Raw genomic sequence first — 18,385 nt, forward strand, 5'->3', positions numbered from 1 at the left:
ACTGTGGGAGTGGAAGTTATGGATAAGGAAGGGGAGATAAGATATACAGAGAAGCCCTCCACATCCTAGCTTTATGCTTCCTGGGAGGATGGTGTGGGGAGTTGACTACCTGGGGAAATGCACAGACCTTCATGGCTGGAATGCCATGCAGAAGTAGTAAGCTCACGCTTCCCCTGTGTTAGCTACTACATTTCCCTTGTGGCTCAGCTGGTAAAGAATCCCCCTGCAATGCGGGAGACCTGGGTGCCATCCCTGGGTTGGGAAGATGCCCTGGAGTAGGGAAAGGCTACCGACTCCAGTAGCATGAAGTCAGGCAATGGCAGTGAAAGAGTTGAATCCTAACCAGTAGACCAGTGGTCAGTGAGAAGGCCCTGACTGAGTGGCTTTGTAGAAATGAATTTCCACAAAGAAGCAGAAAGGATTGAAACAAGTCAAGTGTTTATTAAGTGGAAAGACCGTCTGTGTGAATAGACAAAACCGTGTGCTCAGAAAGAGATGTCCCCATTGCGGTGGCTTAAATCACTCACATGCAGTGTTTCTTTCAGGTTTCCTCTGGCCCAGCATCTTGCTCTGTCTGGTTCTGAGTCTGTATTTGGTTTCTCTCAGGTTCCTTCCCATGTGTGTGCATCACTTAGCCAAGGCAGGTTCTAGCAAGGAAGCCTAAGGGGAATTGATGTCACTGACTGACTGTAGGGTGGCGCCCTCTCGTCCTTTGACCCTTGGGAGCTTTTCTGCACCTGTGTAGTCGAACAGGTCTCCTCGACCCTGACAATGAGGACTCTATGGTCTTTCGTCAGTTCTCTGGACAGGGATCGGGTCCTATTGCCTCCTGCTATTGTCTTCATCTTACTGTGTCTGTCCACATGGGAGGGCCTCCGGGTTCTCAGCCTGGGGCCTATGTCTCTTCTGCCTCATTTCCAGCTAGTGTGGGTGGAAGGATGGGGTGTGAGGTGAGTCCATCTGCATGGCACTCCAGGTATGAAGATCTGTGCATTTCCCCAGGTCGTCGACTCCCCACACCATCCTCGCAGGAAGTCTAGATCCAGGATGTGGAGGGTTTCTCTATATCTCTTTTGTCCCCTTGCTACTCTATAACTGCCACTCCCACAGGCAGGAGCCAGGCTTCCACCATCTGCCATTTATCTGTGCATTGGACCTTTCCAGATGACATAAACAGTGGTTTCAGAAGTGTCAGCTACTACACTTCCCTTGTGGCTCAGCTGGTCAAGTATGCACCTGCAATGCGGGAGACATGGGTTCAATCCCTGGGTTGGGAAGAGGCCCTGCAGGAGGGAAAGGCTACCCACCCCAGTGTTCTGGCCTAGAGAGCTCCATGGACTATACAGTCACAGGGGCCACAGAGAGTCAGACACGACGGAGTGACTTTCACTTTCACACTCTGGAAAGGACTCCATCAAACAAAGCCTCCTGCTTCTGTATGGTCCATTTTGCCTTTAGTTCAGAGAGTCTGTTCATTGCTAACGTTCACTTAGGTCAGCATCTTTTGCCCCATCCCCTACTGTGAGGTTTTTCCATGCATTTCTAATACAGTTAGATTCTGTCATATTTGGAATTCCATTCTGTGACACTCTTATAGCCTAAATAAGTATATTCGAATAGATGACGATTGACCCCTTGGACTATACAGATCGACATGTTTAGTGAATGCACATGAACAGGAATCCATCTAAAGGATCTCTTGAGAAATCTGTATGCACGTCAGGAAGCAACAGTTCGATGTGGACATGGAGCAACAGACTGGTTCCAAATAGGGAAAGGAGTACTTCAAGGCTCTATCTGGTCACCCTGCTTATTTAACTTACATGCAGAGGACATCATGAGAAAAGCTGGGCTGGAGGAAGCACAAGCTGGAATCTAGATTGCTGGGAGAAATATCAATAACCGCAGGTATGCAGATGACACCACCCTTATGGCAGAAAGTGAAGAAGAACTAAAGAGCCTCTTGATGAAAGTGAAAGAGGAGAGTGGAAAAGCTGGCTCAATGCTCAACATCCAGAACACTCAGATTTTGGCATCTGGTCCCATGACTTCATGGCAGATAATGGGGAAGGAAACAGGGGAAACAGTGGCTGACTTTATTTTTCTGGGCTCCAAAATCACCGCAGATGGTGATTGGAGCCATGAAATGAAAAGACGCTTACTCCTTGGAAGGAAAGTTATGACCCACCTAGAGAGCATCTTAAAAAGCAGAGACATGACTTTGTCAAGAAAGGTCCATCTTGTCAAGGCGATGGTTTTTCCAGTGGTCATGTATGGATGACAAAGTTGGACTAGAAGGAAAGTTGAGCGCCGAAGAATTGATGCTTTTGAGCCTGGGGAGAAGACTCTGGAGAGTCTCTTGGACTGCAAGGAGACCCAACCAGTCCATCCTAAAGGAGACCAGTCCTGGGTGTTCATTGGAAGGACTGATGTTGAAGCTGAAACTCCAATCCTTTGTCCACCTGATGCGAAGAGCTGACTCATTGGAAAAGGCCCTGATGCTGGGAAAGATCGAAGGCAGGAGGAGAGGGGGACGACAGAGCATGAGATGGTTGGATGGCATCATTGACTCGATGGACATGGGTTTGGGTGGAGTCTGGGAGTTGGTGATGGACAGGGAGGCCTGGCGTGCTGTGATTCATGGGGTCGCAGAGTTGGACATGACTGAGCGACTGAACTTCTAAATGCATCCAAAGGAATGAAATACCTTGAAATCAATTTCAACCAGGAGCTGAAAGACTTGCACAGAGTCCTGGATTCTGAGGTGGGAATTCTGGGTTGATATCCCCACTCACTTGCTAACCTGCTGAGTGACCCTGGGCAAATGAGACAATGATCTGAGGCTCAACCATTTCAACTGCAAGATGGACACAAAACCAGTACCTCCTTGCCAGGGTTGTGAAACTAAAGGGAAATGCTTATTTAGACCAGGGGATTGGAGGGTCTCCAGCAGCCTCTCCTTGTGTCCAACTTCTCTGGACCTGTGCTCTCCTCATCCTGTGGGCAAGGGTCAAGTGTGGAGCTGGGGAGCCAGATGGGGCTGGTCGAGGACCAGGACGAAAATGATAGTCGTCGTGGGTCAGGGAAGGAGGCCACCTCCTTTCCAGATCTCAGAGTGGGGCCTAAACCAGGGAGCGGGGGATGCAAGATCAGAAGCGATAACTCGGAACCCCCACCGCAGGGCCAGCCTCTTCCTGGCAAGGACCTTCTCTCTGGTCCAGGCTCCAGTGTGATGTGGTGCTGCTCCCTGAGTTCTCCATGTGTCCAGCAGGCCAAGAGCTCTCAGGAGCTTTAGGTCTATTAATCCGCAGGTGCCTAACTGTCAGAATGACACAAGGACTAACAACATTGAAGAGGAACTCTATTTTTAAAAAATGACAGAAGTACAGACAAGGCAGGGGGTGGGAAGCAGAAGGATTGACTGCTTTTCAGGCCTTTAGCAGAAATGTATCAGAAATATCTCCACTCCAGCTCAGGAGAGCCCACATGGTGGAAACAGAATGGACAATCAGGCTGTGAGTCTAATCTGCTGGTTAGATTCAACTCCACTGCTGATCCCAGAGACCAAAGTCCCAATCCACCAACCTTCCTGTGTGCAGCCAGACACCAAAGGAAGAAACACAGAACTTGCCTTTGGAAGTCTCAGCCAGACTTGACGGTGGAGTTGCTCAGCATGGTCAGTGGTCGCTATGGACTCAGCCCCTCCTCCGTGCTCACATCCTCTGTCCTCACAGAAACATGCACGGTTCACTACACAGAACTTTCTGGGGCACTTGTGTATACCAGAAACTGGCAGTGGCCAAATGCGAGGAGAAGACTCGGAAAAGGACACCTGCCTCTTGGGTGCTTCCCAAATGACCAAAAAGACCTGAAGCCTTTGATACTTTGGATTTGGAGAAGTCTTTCTAAACATGTAAAGGGAGAAAGGAGGCCCACTGGGACTCGTTGATATCCATTGGGAAAGGACGTCAGGTCCCTACCTCACAGAAACCACCAAAGATTAGACACATACCAAGAACCAACACTTCAAAGAAAAACTTGACACATTTTAGAACAATTTTTGATGAGTGAATCCTTTTTTTTTAATTGAAACATTGTTGATTTGTAATGAATTTTAGATTCAGGCATACAGCAAAGTGATTCTGTGATTCAGTGTCTCAGGTGCTTCCTTGCAGAAAATTCACTCGCCCTGGGCCACGCCCTCGACTCCAAACAACAACGAATAGACCTCCAAGGTCGGAGCAGCATGTGATGGTGCTTGCGGGTGGTTTTTGACTGAATAATTTATTCTAATAGGCTAGCAGAGGATCTCCAAACCCATCCTGAAACAGGAGTCCTTGCTCCCTTGAATGTGAAACAGGGCTTGGGAAGGGCAGAGGTGTGTCATGACCATTTTGTCTGCAGAGGACAAAGTGGTGCGTCGAGAGGATGCGTGGAAGCACGTCCCAGGACTCTGAGCACACGGACACAGTGACTGGACTCCTAGTCCTGCTCTTGGGGCATCGCACTGTGTCCAGCCCTGACACACGGCGAGCAGCTCCCACGTGCCCTAGGGAAGGTGACATGACCCGGACCTGGCCAGTGGGTGTGTTCCGTCCTCCCTGGCCACCGTGATTGGCTCAGGACTAGGGCAGTGAGCAATCAGGACCCAGGGCCAGGCTTGACCCTGGCATCAAGGGGCAGAGGGGCTCTGGTTCTGCCGGAAGGGGTGCGGCTGGCTGTCGTCAGGCTCCAGCAGTGGAAGGGGAGTGAGGTCGGCCTGGGGCGGTTGGTGGCCTTCCAGCTCCCGTCAGGGCAGAGCCGCCAGCCTGAGGATGAGGGCGCTGCTGAGCCCAGGGGTTGAGAGCGCCCGTTCCCGGTGTGGACCCGGAGCTCCTCCTGAGACCTGAGGGGAAACCATCTGCTCGTGAGTCCTCTTCTGCTTGTCTGTCAGCTTGTTTGAACCTTGCTGGGTTTTCTATTCAGCTGGCTAAGTGGAGACATGGAAATGCAACTGTGTGGGTTTTGGCTGGCTTCAGGAAGAAATGCCAGATGCCGCTGGGAGACTCCAGTTGAATCTGGATGAGGTGATATCTCTTCGGGTCAGATATTAATTCTAGGATAACCCGAAGTAGTCTTCACAGGATTGAGATAGAAACCTGCTAAGGGAGCAGTCCATGTCCTCATTCTAGAGCATGAGACTGCTGCTCAGAGAAGGGGGTGACGTGGCTCCAGCAAGGAGGTGTGCACCCAGACAGAAGCCCCGGATCCTGCCGTTTGAACGCAGGGAAGCCACTGGTGTGGGTTGTCCGTGTGTCAGGGGCTAAGGCATCAGCCCATACTGGACACTGTTGGGGCCTGACTTGGTAACTGCCATGTGGTAGCTTTGAGATTTCCAAAAGCAGTTTGCGCTGAAGGGAGGAAGGGCACCTGGCTTCATCCACCCCACCACACCCTCCAGATTCCCACTGACACTGACACCTTTCTCTCGATTTCTGAGGAAGTGACAGAGTCACTCTCTCGTGACCACCTTTGCTGACTCCTGTTCACGGGCTGCCATGTGGAGCTGCTAGAGGAGAAGCCAACGGCCTTTGCTCCCGAGTGCCTCTCTTTCTGTGGACCTTGGGGGCCCTAGTCCCCACTTGCACACCACAGGCCTTTTCCACATGTTGTGGGGCCCCTCACTCAGTGTGTATCCCTCGCTGTCCTTGCCATACCTCCCTTGAAACTCAGCTTGTGAGCTCCTTTGTCTGCAGCGTGGCCCGCCTGGCTGCCACCGGCCGGACAGAGCTGACAATGAAACAACAGCTCAGATCTGACAGCTCAGAAGCTCTGTACAAAGGGGCCTGACTCTTTACAGTGGAGAGGGTGTCGTAGCCTCCAGGGTTCTGGAACCTGTGCTTGCGCCAAAGTGACTCCACAGGCGTTTGAATGCCTGGGGAGAGTCCTGGCTATAGTGGGAATGGCTGGAGTCTCCTGAGGTTCTGAAGGCCCACTGTGTGCAGGTTCACGGTGCAGAGAGAGGAGAAAGTGGAGGCCTGCCCTGGAGGTGGTGAGAGCCCATGGATGAGTCAGACAGGCAGGCGGGACAGGATGGCACCTGAGCCGCCTTCACGAGGGGGTGGTGTGGGGCCAGAGGACGAGAAGCAGGTCTGCTCCCTCGGCTGGTGCCCAGGGCAGGTTGTCACCAGTCGGAACAGTTACCATGGTGATGACCATCACTGCTGTCTGCAAAGGGTTTCCAGTGGTGCGTCTCCATTGGAGCGGTCAGGCCATCTCTAAGCTAGACTGGCCATGTGCATTGCCTCTCCTTCGTTCTTCCCATGTGTTCTCTTCTTTCCAGAACATGAATTTTCTAGAGGGTTTTTGGGTCACCAGGATGTTAGGTCATTCTCTAACCTTGTCTCCTGAGGAATGGCTTCCTAGTTGTTGGGGTTGTTTGTTTATCCAGCTCTCTTTCTTGGCTGATTATGTGACTTTGTTTGTGCCACAGGAAAAGTTCAGCATTCGCGTTCTGGCTGAGATGTCATTCTTAACAACAGCAATGACTGCCTGGGGAATATGACGGCATTTGCCTAAAGGACTTCATCTGGCCCATGATATCTTGAAAGTACCTACGCCATCCTTTCAGATACTCAAAGGTACTTCAAATAAAATCAAAACAAGAATTCTCAAACGTAGCCTTGAAAATGTGGGGAGTCAGAACAAAAGGACCTCATTGTTTCACTGATAGTCATTGATGGGGACACCCAGAATATACGGAGAAATGAAGAGAAAAGGTTTCAAGTTTGTTCGTGGTCAGGGAGACGGAAGAACAGGGAGTGCTTGCCGTGAATACAGGGTTTGCTGGGAGGTGAGGTGGAAATCTTCAAAGGGTCTGAAACTACAAGGTGGCCATGGTTACACAGCGCTTTGTCGGTCCTCAGTGTCCCCAGATTGCAGCCGTTTTCAATAATTGTTATTATTAGACAACGATAATTGTTAACAACAATAACAATTATTAAACAGCAATAATTGTTACTATGACATTGTTATTATTAAATAAATGAATAATTTTATTCTTTCAAACTGAACCAAGAAAAGTACAGAACACCATAGAACAAGTAAAAGAGCACAAAATAGGTAGAGAAAAACCAAATAAACAGACCCTCAAGGGAAGGGAAGTCAGTCTCCCCTGGGTGGGGAGCGAGTTGATGGCATCCATGGGGGGCAGACAGGGATAGCGGCTGCAGAGCCCACGGCTCCCCTGGACCTGGTGTTTCCAGAACGGGCTCTGGGTCTCTGTCCAAAAGAGGGGCCCGTTGTCCCTGCAGCGGTTGGTCAGTCATCGTGGGCGTCTGGGTGTTGAGCAGGAGCCAGGGCAGGCTGTCCCTGCAGAGGTGGTAACTCATGCCCTGACTCGGGTTCTCCTGCCAAAGCCCGAGCGGGTGCAGGTGCAGGTGGAGGTGGACGTTTGGGCCGAGGGGGAGGGACATCGGTGCCTGGGGCTGGGCGTCCTGCAGGCACAGAGGTCCGATCTGCCCAGTGTGGTGGCCAGGAACCAGCTGGTCCAGTGTCTTTGAGGCAGGATGGATCAGGTCTCGATGTCCCCTCAGTGGATCCCTGGGTCCTGCACGTGCAGCAAGCACCTCTGTAGGGACAGGTGTTGGAAATGGAGCCTGGTTGAGTTGGAAGGTCAGAGCTAGAGCTGGGAGAGAAGAAGAGATTACCCAGAGGTCTCCCTTGTCACGGGCCTAACTGGGCTCTAAAGCTTCCCAGGACTTCCAGTAGAATACCCAGCATAGGATGCCTTCTCTGACTGCAGTCTGCAAGATGGTGTGAGGCCAGCCGTTGCTCCAGGCCCAGCCCCAGCTCTGGAGGACTCCTCCCTGGGAAGCTCAGCGCCCCTCCCCACACACTCAGATTCCCAGCCCCGGGCTCCTCACCTCTGTGCTCTGCCGCGCTGGGCTCCAGGTCCTCGTGCTGCCTCAGAGGGAGGGGTGCTCGGGGCTCTGGGTCGGAGCCAGGTGTGCTGAGCCGCGAAGCAGCCCGAGACTGGGCCCCGCGGTGTGTCCTGGGTGGTTTCTGGGGAGGCCTTCCCCTCTTGCTCTTCACTCCCCCTTGGGCTGACCCCTCCATGGGCACGCTCACCTGGACCCTGCACTGGGCCTCACGGGCAGGGGGATGGGGCTCCGACCCCTCCCTCGAGGAGGTGGATCTCGTGTCCCCCTCGTCGGCCACATCCGGTGGGAAGCTCTGCAATGACAGTAAGCGTCAGCCAGGCCTGCTTGGTGTTTTCCGAGCTGGGCCTGGCCAGTATGGCTGCTGCTTCTGCCCACTTGAATTTCTGGTCCCAGCGGAGATGTGTGTCTGCTCAGATACCCACCCGGGAGGAAGGAGACACCTCTTAGGGCGTCAGGTCAACCTGGGCAGTCAGCGCTGCCTGGGCTCTCCCCCTCCCGCCCAGCCTGCTCTCCCCTGGGGTGGGGACGCCACCGGTGCACAGGCTTCTGACCGCACATCCTTCTGGGCTTGCTTGAGGCAGACACACCCCGAGAACCCCCCGTCCCCATTCCCAGGGAAAGGACTCGGGGTTGCCCGGGTGGGATGGGAGAGGTGGCCGGGCCCGGCCTGGGGCTCCCGGGTTACCTTCCTGTTCCTTTGGGCAAAGGGCCAGAGGCCTCCTCGGGGGGCCCTGAGCCAGCGTCGCCAGCGATCCCACACACTCTGCCTGTGAGCCCTCCCGAGGCCCCGGCCTCTGGGCAGGGGCAAACAGCAGAACATCTTGGCAGCAAGTGATCTGGCTGGGGTCTCCTCTCGCAGTGGTGCCTGGGTCCCTGGGTTCTGGGTTCTGTTGAGTTCTGTTGCCAGGAAGTGACATCATTTCTTGGGTTCGTTGCTGAGGTCCCTCACACAGAGCTCCCCAAGGGAACCTGGGTGTTTCTGAGTGTGCAACCACACCCTTAGGCCCCGTGCGGGCACAGTGACACGCAGACTGCCCAGCCCTCAGCCTTGGGGGAGGCCTGGGTTCCGCCAGGGCCTGAGCTCTGAGGACACAGCTGCTTTCAGACCAGGCTCCTCCTTCTCCTAGGTCACGTGGCCCTAGACAAGCATGTGCCCCTCAGGGTTTCCCCAGTCTTTCCGTCTGCCGAGCGGGGGTCATTCTCCCATCTCCTGCCCAGATCTGTTGGCCTCCGAGACCCCCATGCCTTTCCACCTGGGGCTGGTATCACATGGAGTTTGTGCACTGAGACTTCCCAAAGGAAGGATTCAATACAGGGCTGACCTAGCACGGAATGGGGCAGAAACAGGCTCTGGGACCTAGGAAAAGACACTCCCCTTGCTGCGTTTTCAAGACCCCACCCCCCAATTGGGGGGCTGAAAGGAAGACTGGAAGGTCGCCTTCTCTTATATGAAAGAGGAGCCAACTTTCTGGTCCTCTTTTTCCATCGAGATTCTGGTCAAGTCTCCCAGCTTGGCTTCTGTGGGTGGCTGAGCATAGAATGGCTCCCTGCATTAAGGCAACTGCTCTGAAAATGCAACCATGGATGCAATTATGTACAGCAGTTCTGTTCAAAATGGCTATACATGTTAAGAAGTCGTGATATCCTTCAGTAGATGAATGTGTAGGTCAATTGGATTACATCCAAGTCACTTGGGGCAGAACATGTCACCCTAAGATGTGTCTCCGACATCGGGTGAGTTTGCTGTGTTTAATTCAATAAAATAAAAAAAGAGAAAACCTGAGTAGAAGTTGCCCTTCTTGATTTTAAGATTTACTAATTGATTGTTGGCCATGCTAGGGCTTCATTGCTTTGAGAGGGCTTCCTCTAGTTCTGGTGAGTGGGGCTCCTCTTGTTGCAGAGCACGGGTCCAGGTGTCCAGGCTTCAGTCGTTGTGCTGCATGTGTTTAGCAGTTGTGACTCCCAGGCTGTAGAGGGCTGGCTCAGTGCGTGTGGTGGATGAGTTTAGCTCCTCTGAGGCATGTGAGATACGCCTGGACAGAGAACCAAACCCATATCCCATGCATTAGCAGGCAGCTCCTTAACCGGTAGAAGACCAGGGGAGCACGAGGTTGCCCTTTTGTGAGTTCCGTTTATGTTTAGTAGGGAAGTCTCTGTTTGTAAGGGTATGTCCCTCTTTGCACCTGAAATAGGATAGTTCCATCCGAAGGAACTCTTCTCAGTGAAGAGGTCCCGGCATAAGTCTGCAGAGAATCATATGCTTGTTTACTGTGCTTTCCATGATAACCTGCCATAACTGGCCTCCCCGCTTCCCCCAAGGTCTTTGCTATGTTTTGAGCTGTAGACGGTATTTACGCTGATGGCTTTGGTCACTGCAGGAAGTGACTCAGTTTCCTTGGCCTCTTCCCCACATGCAAGATATACATGTTATTCAACTTCTGTTTCTCTCCTGATATTTTGGCTTTCATGATGGAGAAGGAAGGCTCAACCAAGAACCAAAAGGGCAGAGGGAAATTGTGTTTCCTCCTATACGCATGCAAAGGAAGAATACTCAACAGTGGACAGGAGTGAAAAGTCAGCCCTTGAAAGACAGGGATAAATGTTCGATGCATGTGGCTAAGTGAAAGAATGCAGTCTGAAGAGGCTGAGTACAGTATGACCCCATTGATGACATTCTTGGAACGGCAAATCTCCACAGATGTGAAAAGAGATCCTGGGGTGGGGAATTTGAACTGATCCTTCAGATGGATTCCTGTTAATATGCGTTTGCTAAACAGATCGATTCATATAGTCCAAGGGGTCAATCATGATCTATTCAAATTTCCTTTTTTAGGCTATCGGAGTGCACAGAATGGAATGCCAAATACCACAGAATCAAACTGTATTAGAAATGCATGGAAAAACTTCACCATAGGGGATGAGGTAACGGTGCTGACCTAAATGAACTTTAGAAATGAAGAGACTCTCTAGACTAAAGGCAAAATGGACCATACCTAAGCAGTAGGCTTTGTTTTCTGGAGTTCTGTCCAGAGTGTGAAAGTGAAAGTCACTCAGTTGTGTCTGTCTCTTTGTGACCCTATGGATAGTCCAAGGAGTTCTCCAGGCAAGAGTACTGGAGTGGGTAGCCTTTCCCTTCTCCAGGGGATCTTCCCACCCCAGGGATCGAACCCAGGTCTCCCACACTGCAGGCAGATTCTTTACGAGCTGAGCCACAAGGGAAGTGTAGTAGCTGACCCTTCTGAAACCACTGTGTATGTAATCTGGAAAGATCCAATGCACAAACAAATGGCAGATGGTGGGAGCCTGGTTCTCACTGTGGGAGTGGAAGTTATGGATAAGGAAGGGGAGATAAGATATACAGAGAAGCCCTCCACATCCTAGCTTTATGCTTCCTGGGAGGATGGTGTGGGGAGCTGACTACCTGGGGAAATGCACAGACCTTCATGGCTGGAATGCCATGCAGAAGTAGTAAGCTCACGCTTCCCCTGTGTTAGCTACTACATTTCCCTTGTGGCTCAGCTGGTAAAGAATCCACCTGCAATGCGGGAGACCTGGGTGTCATCCCTGGGTTGGGAAGACGCCCTGGAGTAGGGAAAGGCTACCGACTGCAGTAGCATGAAGTCAGGCAATGGCAGTGAAAGAGTTGAATCCTAACCAGTAGACCAGTGGTCAGTGAGAAGGCCCTGGCTGAGTGGCTTTGTAGAAATGAATTTCCACAGAGAAGCAGAAAGGATTGAAACAAGTCAAGTGTTTATTAAGTGGAAAGACCGTCTGTGTGAATAGACAAAACTGTGCGCTCAGAAAGAGATGTCCCCATTGCGGTGGCTTAAATCACTCACATGCAGTGTTTCTTTCAGGTTTCCTCTGGCCCACCATCTTGCTCTGTCTGGTTCTTAGTCTGTATTTGGTTTGTCTCAGGTTCCTTCCATTGTGTGTGCATCACTTAGCCAAGGCAGGTTCTAGCAAGGAAGCCTAAGGGGAGTTGATGTCACTGACTGACTGTAGGGTGGCGCCCTCTCGTCCTTTGACCCTTGGGAGCTTTTCTGCACCTGTGTAGTCGAACAGGTCTCCTCGACCCTGACAATGAGGACTCTATGGTCTTTCGTCAGTTCTCTGGACAGGGATCGGGTCCTATTGCCTCCTGCTATTGTCTTCATCTTACTGTGTCTGTCCACATGGGAGGGCCTCCAGGTTCTCAGCCTGGGGCCTATGTCTCTTCTGCCTCATTTCCAGCTAGTGTGGGTGGAAGGATGGGGTGTGAGGTGAGTCCATCTGCATGGCACTCCAGGTATGAAGATCTGTGCATTTCCCCAGGTCGTCGACTCCCCACACCATCCTCGCAGGAAGTCTAGATCCAGGATGTGGAGGGTTTCTCTATATCTCTTTTGTCCCCTTGCTACTCTATAACTGCCACTCCCACAGGCAGGAGCCAGGCTTCCACCATCTGCCATTTATCTGTGCATTGGACCTTTCCAGATGACATAAACAGTGGTTTCAGAAGTGTCAGCTACTACACTTCCCTTGTGGCTCAGCTGGTCAAGTATGCACCTGCAATGCGGGAGACATGGGTTCAATCCCTGGGTTGGGAAGAGGCCCTGCAGGAGGGAAAGGCTACCCACCCCAGTGTTCTGGCCTAGAGAGCTCCATGGACTATACAGTCACAGGGGCCACAGAGAGTCAGACACGACGGAGTGACTTTCACTTTCACACTCTGGAAAGGACTCCATCAAACAAAGCCTCCTGCTTCTGTATGGTCCATTTTGCCTTTAGTTCAGAGAGTCTGTTCATTGCTAACGTTCACTTAGGTCAGCATCTTTTGCCCCATCCCCTACTGTGAGGTTTTTCCATGCATTTCTAATACAGTTAGATTCTGTCATATTTGGAATTCCATTCTGTGACACTCTTATAGCCTAAATAAGTATATTCGAATAGATGATGATTGACCCCTTGGACTATACAGATCGACATGTTTAGTGAATGCACATGAACAGGAATCCATCTAAAGGATCTCTTGAGAAATCTGTATGCACGTCAGGAAGCAACAGTTCGATGTGGACATGGAGCAACAGACTGGTTCCAAATAGGGAAAGGAGTACTTCAAGGCTCTATCTGGTCACCCTGCTTATTTAACTTACATGCAGAGGACATCATGAGAAAAGCTGGGCTGGAGGAAGCACAAGCTGGAATCTAGATTGCTGGGAGAAATATCAATAACCGCAGGTATGCAGATGACACCACCCTTATGGCAGAAAGTGAAGAAGAACTAAAGAGCCTCTTGATGAAAGTGAAAGAGGAGAGTGGAAAAGCTGGCTCAATGCTCAACATCCAGAACACTCAGATTTTGGCATCTGGTCCCATGACTTCCTGGCAGATAATGGGGAAGGAAACAGGGGAAACAGTGGCTGACTTTATTTTTCTGGGCTCCAAAATCACCGCAGATGGTGATTGGAGCCATGAAATGAAAAGACGCTTACTCCTTGGAAGGAAAGTTATGACCCACCTAGAGAGCATCTTAAAAAGCAGAGACATGACTTTGTCAAGAAAGGTCCATCTTGTCAAGGCGATGGCTTTTCCAGTGGTCATGTATGGATGACAAAGTTGGACTAGAAGGAAAGTTGAGCGCCGAAGAATTGATGCTTTTGAGCCTGGGGAGAAGACTCTGGAGAGTCTCTTGGACTGCAAGGAGACCCAACCAGTCCATCCTAAAGGAGACCAGTCCTGGGTGTTCATTGGAAGGACTGATGTTGAAGCTGAAACTCCAATCCTTTGTCCACCTGATGCGAAGAGCTGACTCATTGGAAAAGGCCCTGATGCTGGGAAAGATCGAAGGCAGGAGGAGAGGGGGACGACAGAGCATGAGATGGTTGGATGGCATCATTGACTCGATGGACATGGGTTTGGGTGGAGTCTGGGAGTTGGTGATGGACAGGGAGGCCTGGCGTGCTGTGATTCATGGGGTCGCAGAGTTGGACATGACTGAGCGACTGAACTTCTAAATGCATCCAAAGGAATGAAATACCTTGAAATCAATTTCAACCAGGAGCTGAAAGACTTGCACAGAGTCCTGGATTCTGAGGTGGGAATTCTGGGTTGATATCCCCGCTCACTTGCTAACCTGCTGAGTGACCCTGGGCAAATGAGACAATGATCTGAGGCTCAACCATTTCAACTGCAAGATGGACACAAAACCAGTACCTCCTTGCCAGGGTTGTGAAACTAAAGGGAAATGCTTATTTAGACCAGGGGATTGGAGGGTCTCCAGCAGCCTCTCCTTGTGTCCAACTTCTCTGGACCTGTGCTCTCCTCATCCTGTGGGCAAGGGTCAAGTGTGGAGCTGGGGAGCCAGATGGGGCTGGTCGAGGACCAGGACGAAAATGATAGTCGTCGTGGGTCAGGGAAGGAGGCCACCTCCTTTCCAGATCTCAGAGTGGGGCCTAAACCAGGGAGCGGGGGATGCAAGATCAGAAGCGAAAACTCAGAACCCCCACCGCAGGGCCGGCCTCTTCCTGGCAAGGACCTTCTCTCTGGTCCAGGCTCCAGTGTGATGTGGTGCTGCTCCCTGAGTTCTCCATGTGTCCACCAGGCCAAGAGCTCTCGGGAGCTTTAGGTCTATTAATCCGCAGGTGCCTAACTGTCAGAATGACACAAGGACTAACAACATTGAAGAGGAACTCTATTTTTAAAAAATGACAGAAGTACAGACAAGGCAGGGGGTGGGAAGCAGAAGGATTGACTGCTTTTCAGGCCTTTAGCAGAAATGTGTCAGAAATATCTCCACTCCAGCTCAGGAGAGCCCACATGGTGGAAACAGAATGGACAATCAGGCTGTGAGTCTAATCTGCTGGTTAGATTCAACTCCACTGCTGATCCCAGAGACCAAAGTCCCAATCCACCAACCTTCCTGTGTGCAGCCAGACACCAAAGGAAGAAACACAGAACTTGCCTTTGGAAGTCTCAGCCAGACTTGACGGTGGAGTTGCTCAGCATGGTCAGTGGTCGCTATGGACTCAGCCCCTCCTCCGTGCTCACATCCTCTGTCCTCACAGAAACATGCACGGTTCACTACACAGAACTTTCTGGGGCACTTGTGTATACCAGAACCTGGCAGTGGCCAAATGCGAGGAGAAGACTCGGAAAAGGACACCTGCCTCTTGGGTGCTTCCCAAATGACCAAAGACCTGAAGCCTTTGATACTTTGGATTTGGAGAAGTCTTTCTAAACATGTAAAGGGAGAAAGGAGGCCCACTGGGACTAGTTGATATCCATTGGGAAAGGACGTCAGGTCCCTACCTCACAGAAACCACCAAAGATTAGACACATACCAAGAACCAACACTTCAAAGAAAAACTTGACACATTTTAGAACAATTTTTGATGAGTGAATACTTTTTTTTTTAATTTAAACATTGCTGATTTGTAATGAACTTTAGATTCGGGCATACAGCAAAGTGATTCTGTGATTCAGTGTCTCAGGCGCTTCCTTGCAGAAAATTCACTCGCCCTGGGCCACGCCCTCGACTCCAAACAACAACGAATAGACCTCCAAGGTCGGAGCAGCATGTGATGGTGCTTGCGGGTGGTTTTTGACTGAATAATTTATTCTAATAGGCTAGCAGAGGATCTCCAAACCCATCCTGAAACAGGAGTCCTTGCTCCCTTGAATGTGAAACAGGGCTTGGGAAGGGCAGAGGTGTGTCATGACCATTTTGTCTGCAGAGGACAAAGTGGTGCGTCGAGAGGATGCGTGGAAGCACGTCCCAGGACTCTGAGCACACGGACACAGTGACTGGACTCCTAGTCCTGCTCTTGGGGCATCGCACTGTGTCCAGCCCTGACACACGGCAAGCAGCTCCACGTGCTGCTCCTCCTATACACATGCAAAGGAATAATACTCAACAGTGGACAGGAGTGAAAAGTCAGCCCTTGAAAGACAGGGATAAATCTTCGATGCATATGGCTAAGTGAAAGAATGCAGTCTGAAGAGGCTGAGTACAGTATGACCCCATTGATGACATTTTTGGAAAGGCAAATCTACACAGATGTGAAAAGAGATCCTGGGGTGGGTAATTTGAAGTGATCCTTCAGATGGATTCCTGTTATTATGCGTTTGCTAAACATATCAATTCATATAGTCCAAGGGGTCAATCATGATCCATTCAAATTTCCTTTTTTAGGCTCTAGGAGTGCACAGAATGGAATTTCAAATACAGAAGAATCAAACTGTATTGGAAATACATGGAAAAACTTCACCATAGGGGATGAGGTAAAGGAGCTGACCTAAATGAATTTTAGAAATGAAGAGACTCTGTAGACTAAAGGTAAAATGGACCATACCTAAGCAGGAGGCGTTGTTGAATGGAGTCCTTTCCAGAGTGTGAAAGTGAAAGTCACTCCGTCGTGTCTGACTCTCTGTGGCCCCTGTGACTGTATTGTCCATGGAGCTCTCTAGGCCAGAACACTGGAGTGGGTAGCCTTTCCCTCCTGCAGGGCCTCTTCCCAACCCAGGGTTTGAACCCATGTCCAGGAATCCATCTGAAGGATCAGTCCAAATTCCCCACCCCAGGATCTCTTTTCACATCTGTGGAGATTTGCCGTTCCAAGAATGTCATCAATGGGGTCATACTGTACTCAGCCTCTTCAGACTGCATTCTTTCACTTAGACACATGCATCGAACATTTATCCCTATCTTTCAAGGGCTGACTTTTCACTCCTGTCCACTGTTGAGTATTATTCCTTTGCATGTGTATAGGAGGAAAAACCATTTCCCTCTGCCCTTTTCGTTCTTGGTTGAGCCTTCCTTCTCCATCATGAAAGCCAAAATATCAGGAGAGAAACAGATGTTTCTCTTAGGGAAGTTGCCAAGGAAACTGAGTCACTTCCGGCAGTGACCAAAGCCATCAGCGTAAATACCGTCTTCAGCTAAAAACATAGCAAAGACCTTGGAGGAACCGGGGAGGTCAATTATGGCAGGTTATCATGGAAAGCACAGTAAACAAGCATATGATTCTCTGCAGACTTATGCCGGGACCTCTTCACTGAGAAGAGTTCCTTCAGATGGAACTATCCTATTTCAGGTGCAAAGAGGGACATACCCTTACAAACAGAGACTTCCCTACTAAACGGAAACGGAACTCACAAAAGGGCAACCTCGGGCTCCCCTGGTCTTCTACCGGTTAAGGAGCTGCCTGCTAATGCATGGGATACGGGTTTGATTCTCTGTCCAGGCGTATCTCACATGCCTCAGAGGAGCTAACCTCATCTACCACACGCACTGAGCCAGCGCTCTACAGCCTGGGAGTCACAACTGCTAAACACATGCAGCACAACGACTGAAGCCTGGACACCTGGACCCGTGCTCTGCAACAAGAGGAGCCCCACTCACCAGAACTAGAGGAAGCCCTCTCAAAGCAATGAAGCCCTAGCATGGCCAAAAATCAGTTAGTAAATCTTAAAGTCAAACAGGGCAACTTCTACTAAGGTTTTCTGTTTCTTATTTTATTGAATTAAACACAGCAAACTAATCCTATGTCAGAGACACATCTTAGGGTGACATGTTCTGCCCCCAGTGACTTGGATGTAATCCAATTGACCTACACATTCATCTACTGAAGGATATCACGACTTCTTAAAATGTATAGCCTGTTTGAACAGAACTGTTGTGCATAATTACATCATTATTTGCATTTTAAGAGCAGTTGCCTAAATACTGAAAGCATGATAGTCAAGTCCACAGGTGAGACTTGTTTAGCTTTGTGGAAAAACTACCAAACTGCCTCAGAACGTGAGGCATTCCACCATGCATTTCACCAGCAATTAGGCATAGCTCCTATTGTTGCTCACCCTCCAGTGATAGGTTTTATCATATATTTGGAGTTTAGCAGTCCTGACAGTTGTGGTGTGATATGTCATGATTTTAATCTGTAATTCCCAGATGGTACATGATGTTGAACCTACATGATATTATTAACAACTAAAGAAATTCTGAAATGTGCTGCAAAGTGAGTAAACTTTGAAGTCACTATGCTAATTGAAACAAGCCAGACAGAAAAGGACAGACACTCTATTATTCCACTACGAAGTGTCCATGTAAGTCTACTGCAAAGACAAAGTAGAATAAGGGTGCCAGAAGTGACGGGAGTTAGACCTGTCGGTCTTGGACAAGGTCCACTGACTGCGTATGATGGTGGTGGTGGTGGAGGTGGTAGATGCTCCATCGTATCCAGCTCTTTGTGAGCCCATGGACTGTAGCCAACCAGGCTCCTCCTTCCATGGAGTTCTCTAGGCAAGAAACTGCAGTGGGTGGAATTCCCTTCTCTAGGGCATGAGCCTCTGGCAAACCTCCAGCTTCACCTGGCAGAACTCTAAGCCAGATGCCGTTGCCCCAGTTGAGTTCAGGTCAGTCACTCAGTCATGTCTGACTCTTCCCTCTCCAGATGAGCCTGGACTACCCAGGGGAGACAGGA

Source organism: Cervus elaphus, chromosome 28 (assembly GCF_910594005.1).
Source record: "Cervus elaphus chromosome 28, mCerEla1.1, whole genome shotgun sequence".
NCBI classification, from domain to species: domain Eukaryota; kingdom Metazoa; phylum Chordata; class Mammalia; order Artiodactyla; family Cervidae; genus Cervus; species Cervus elaphus.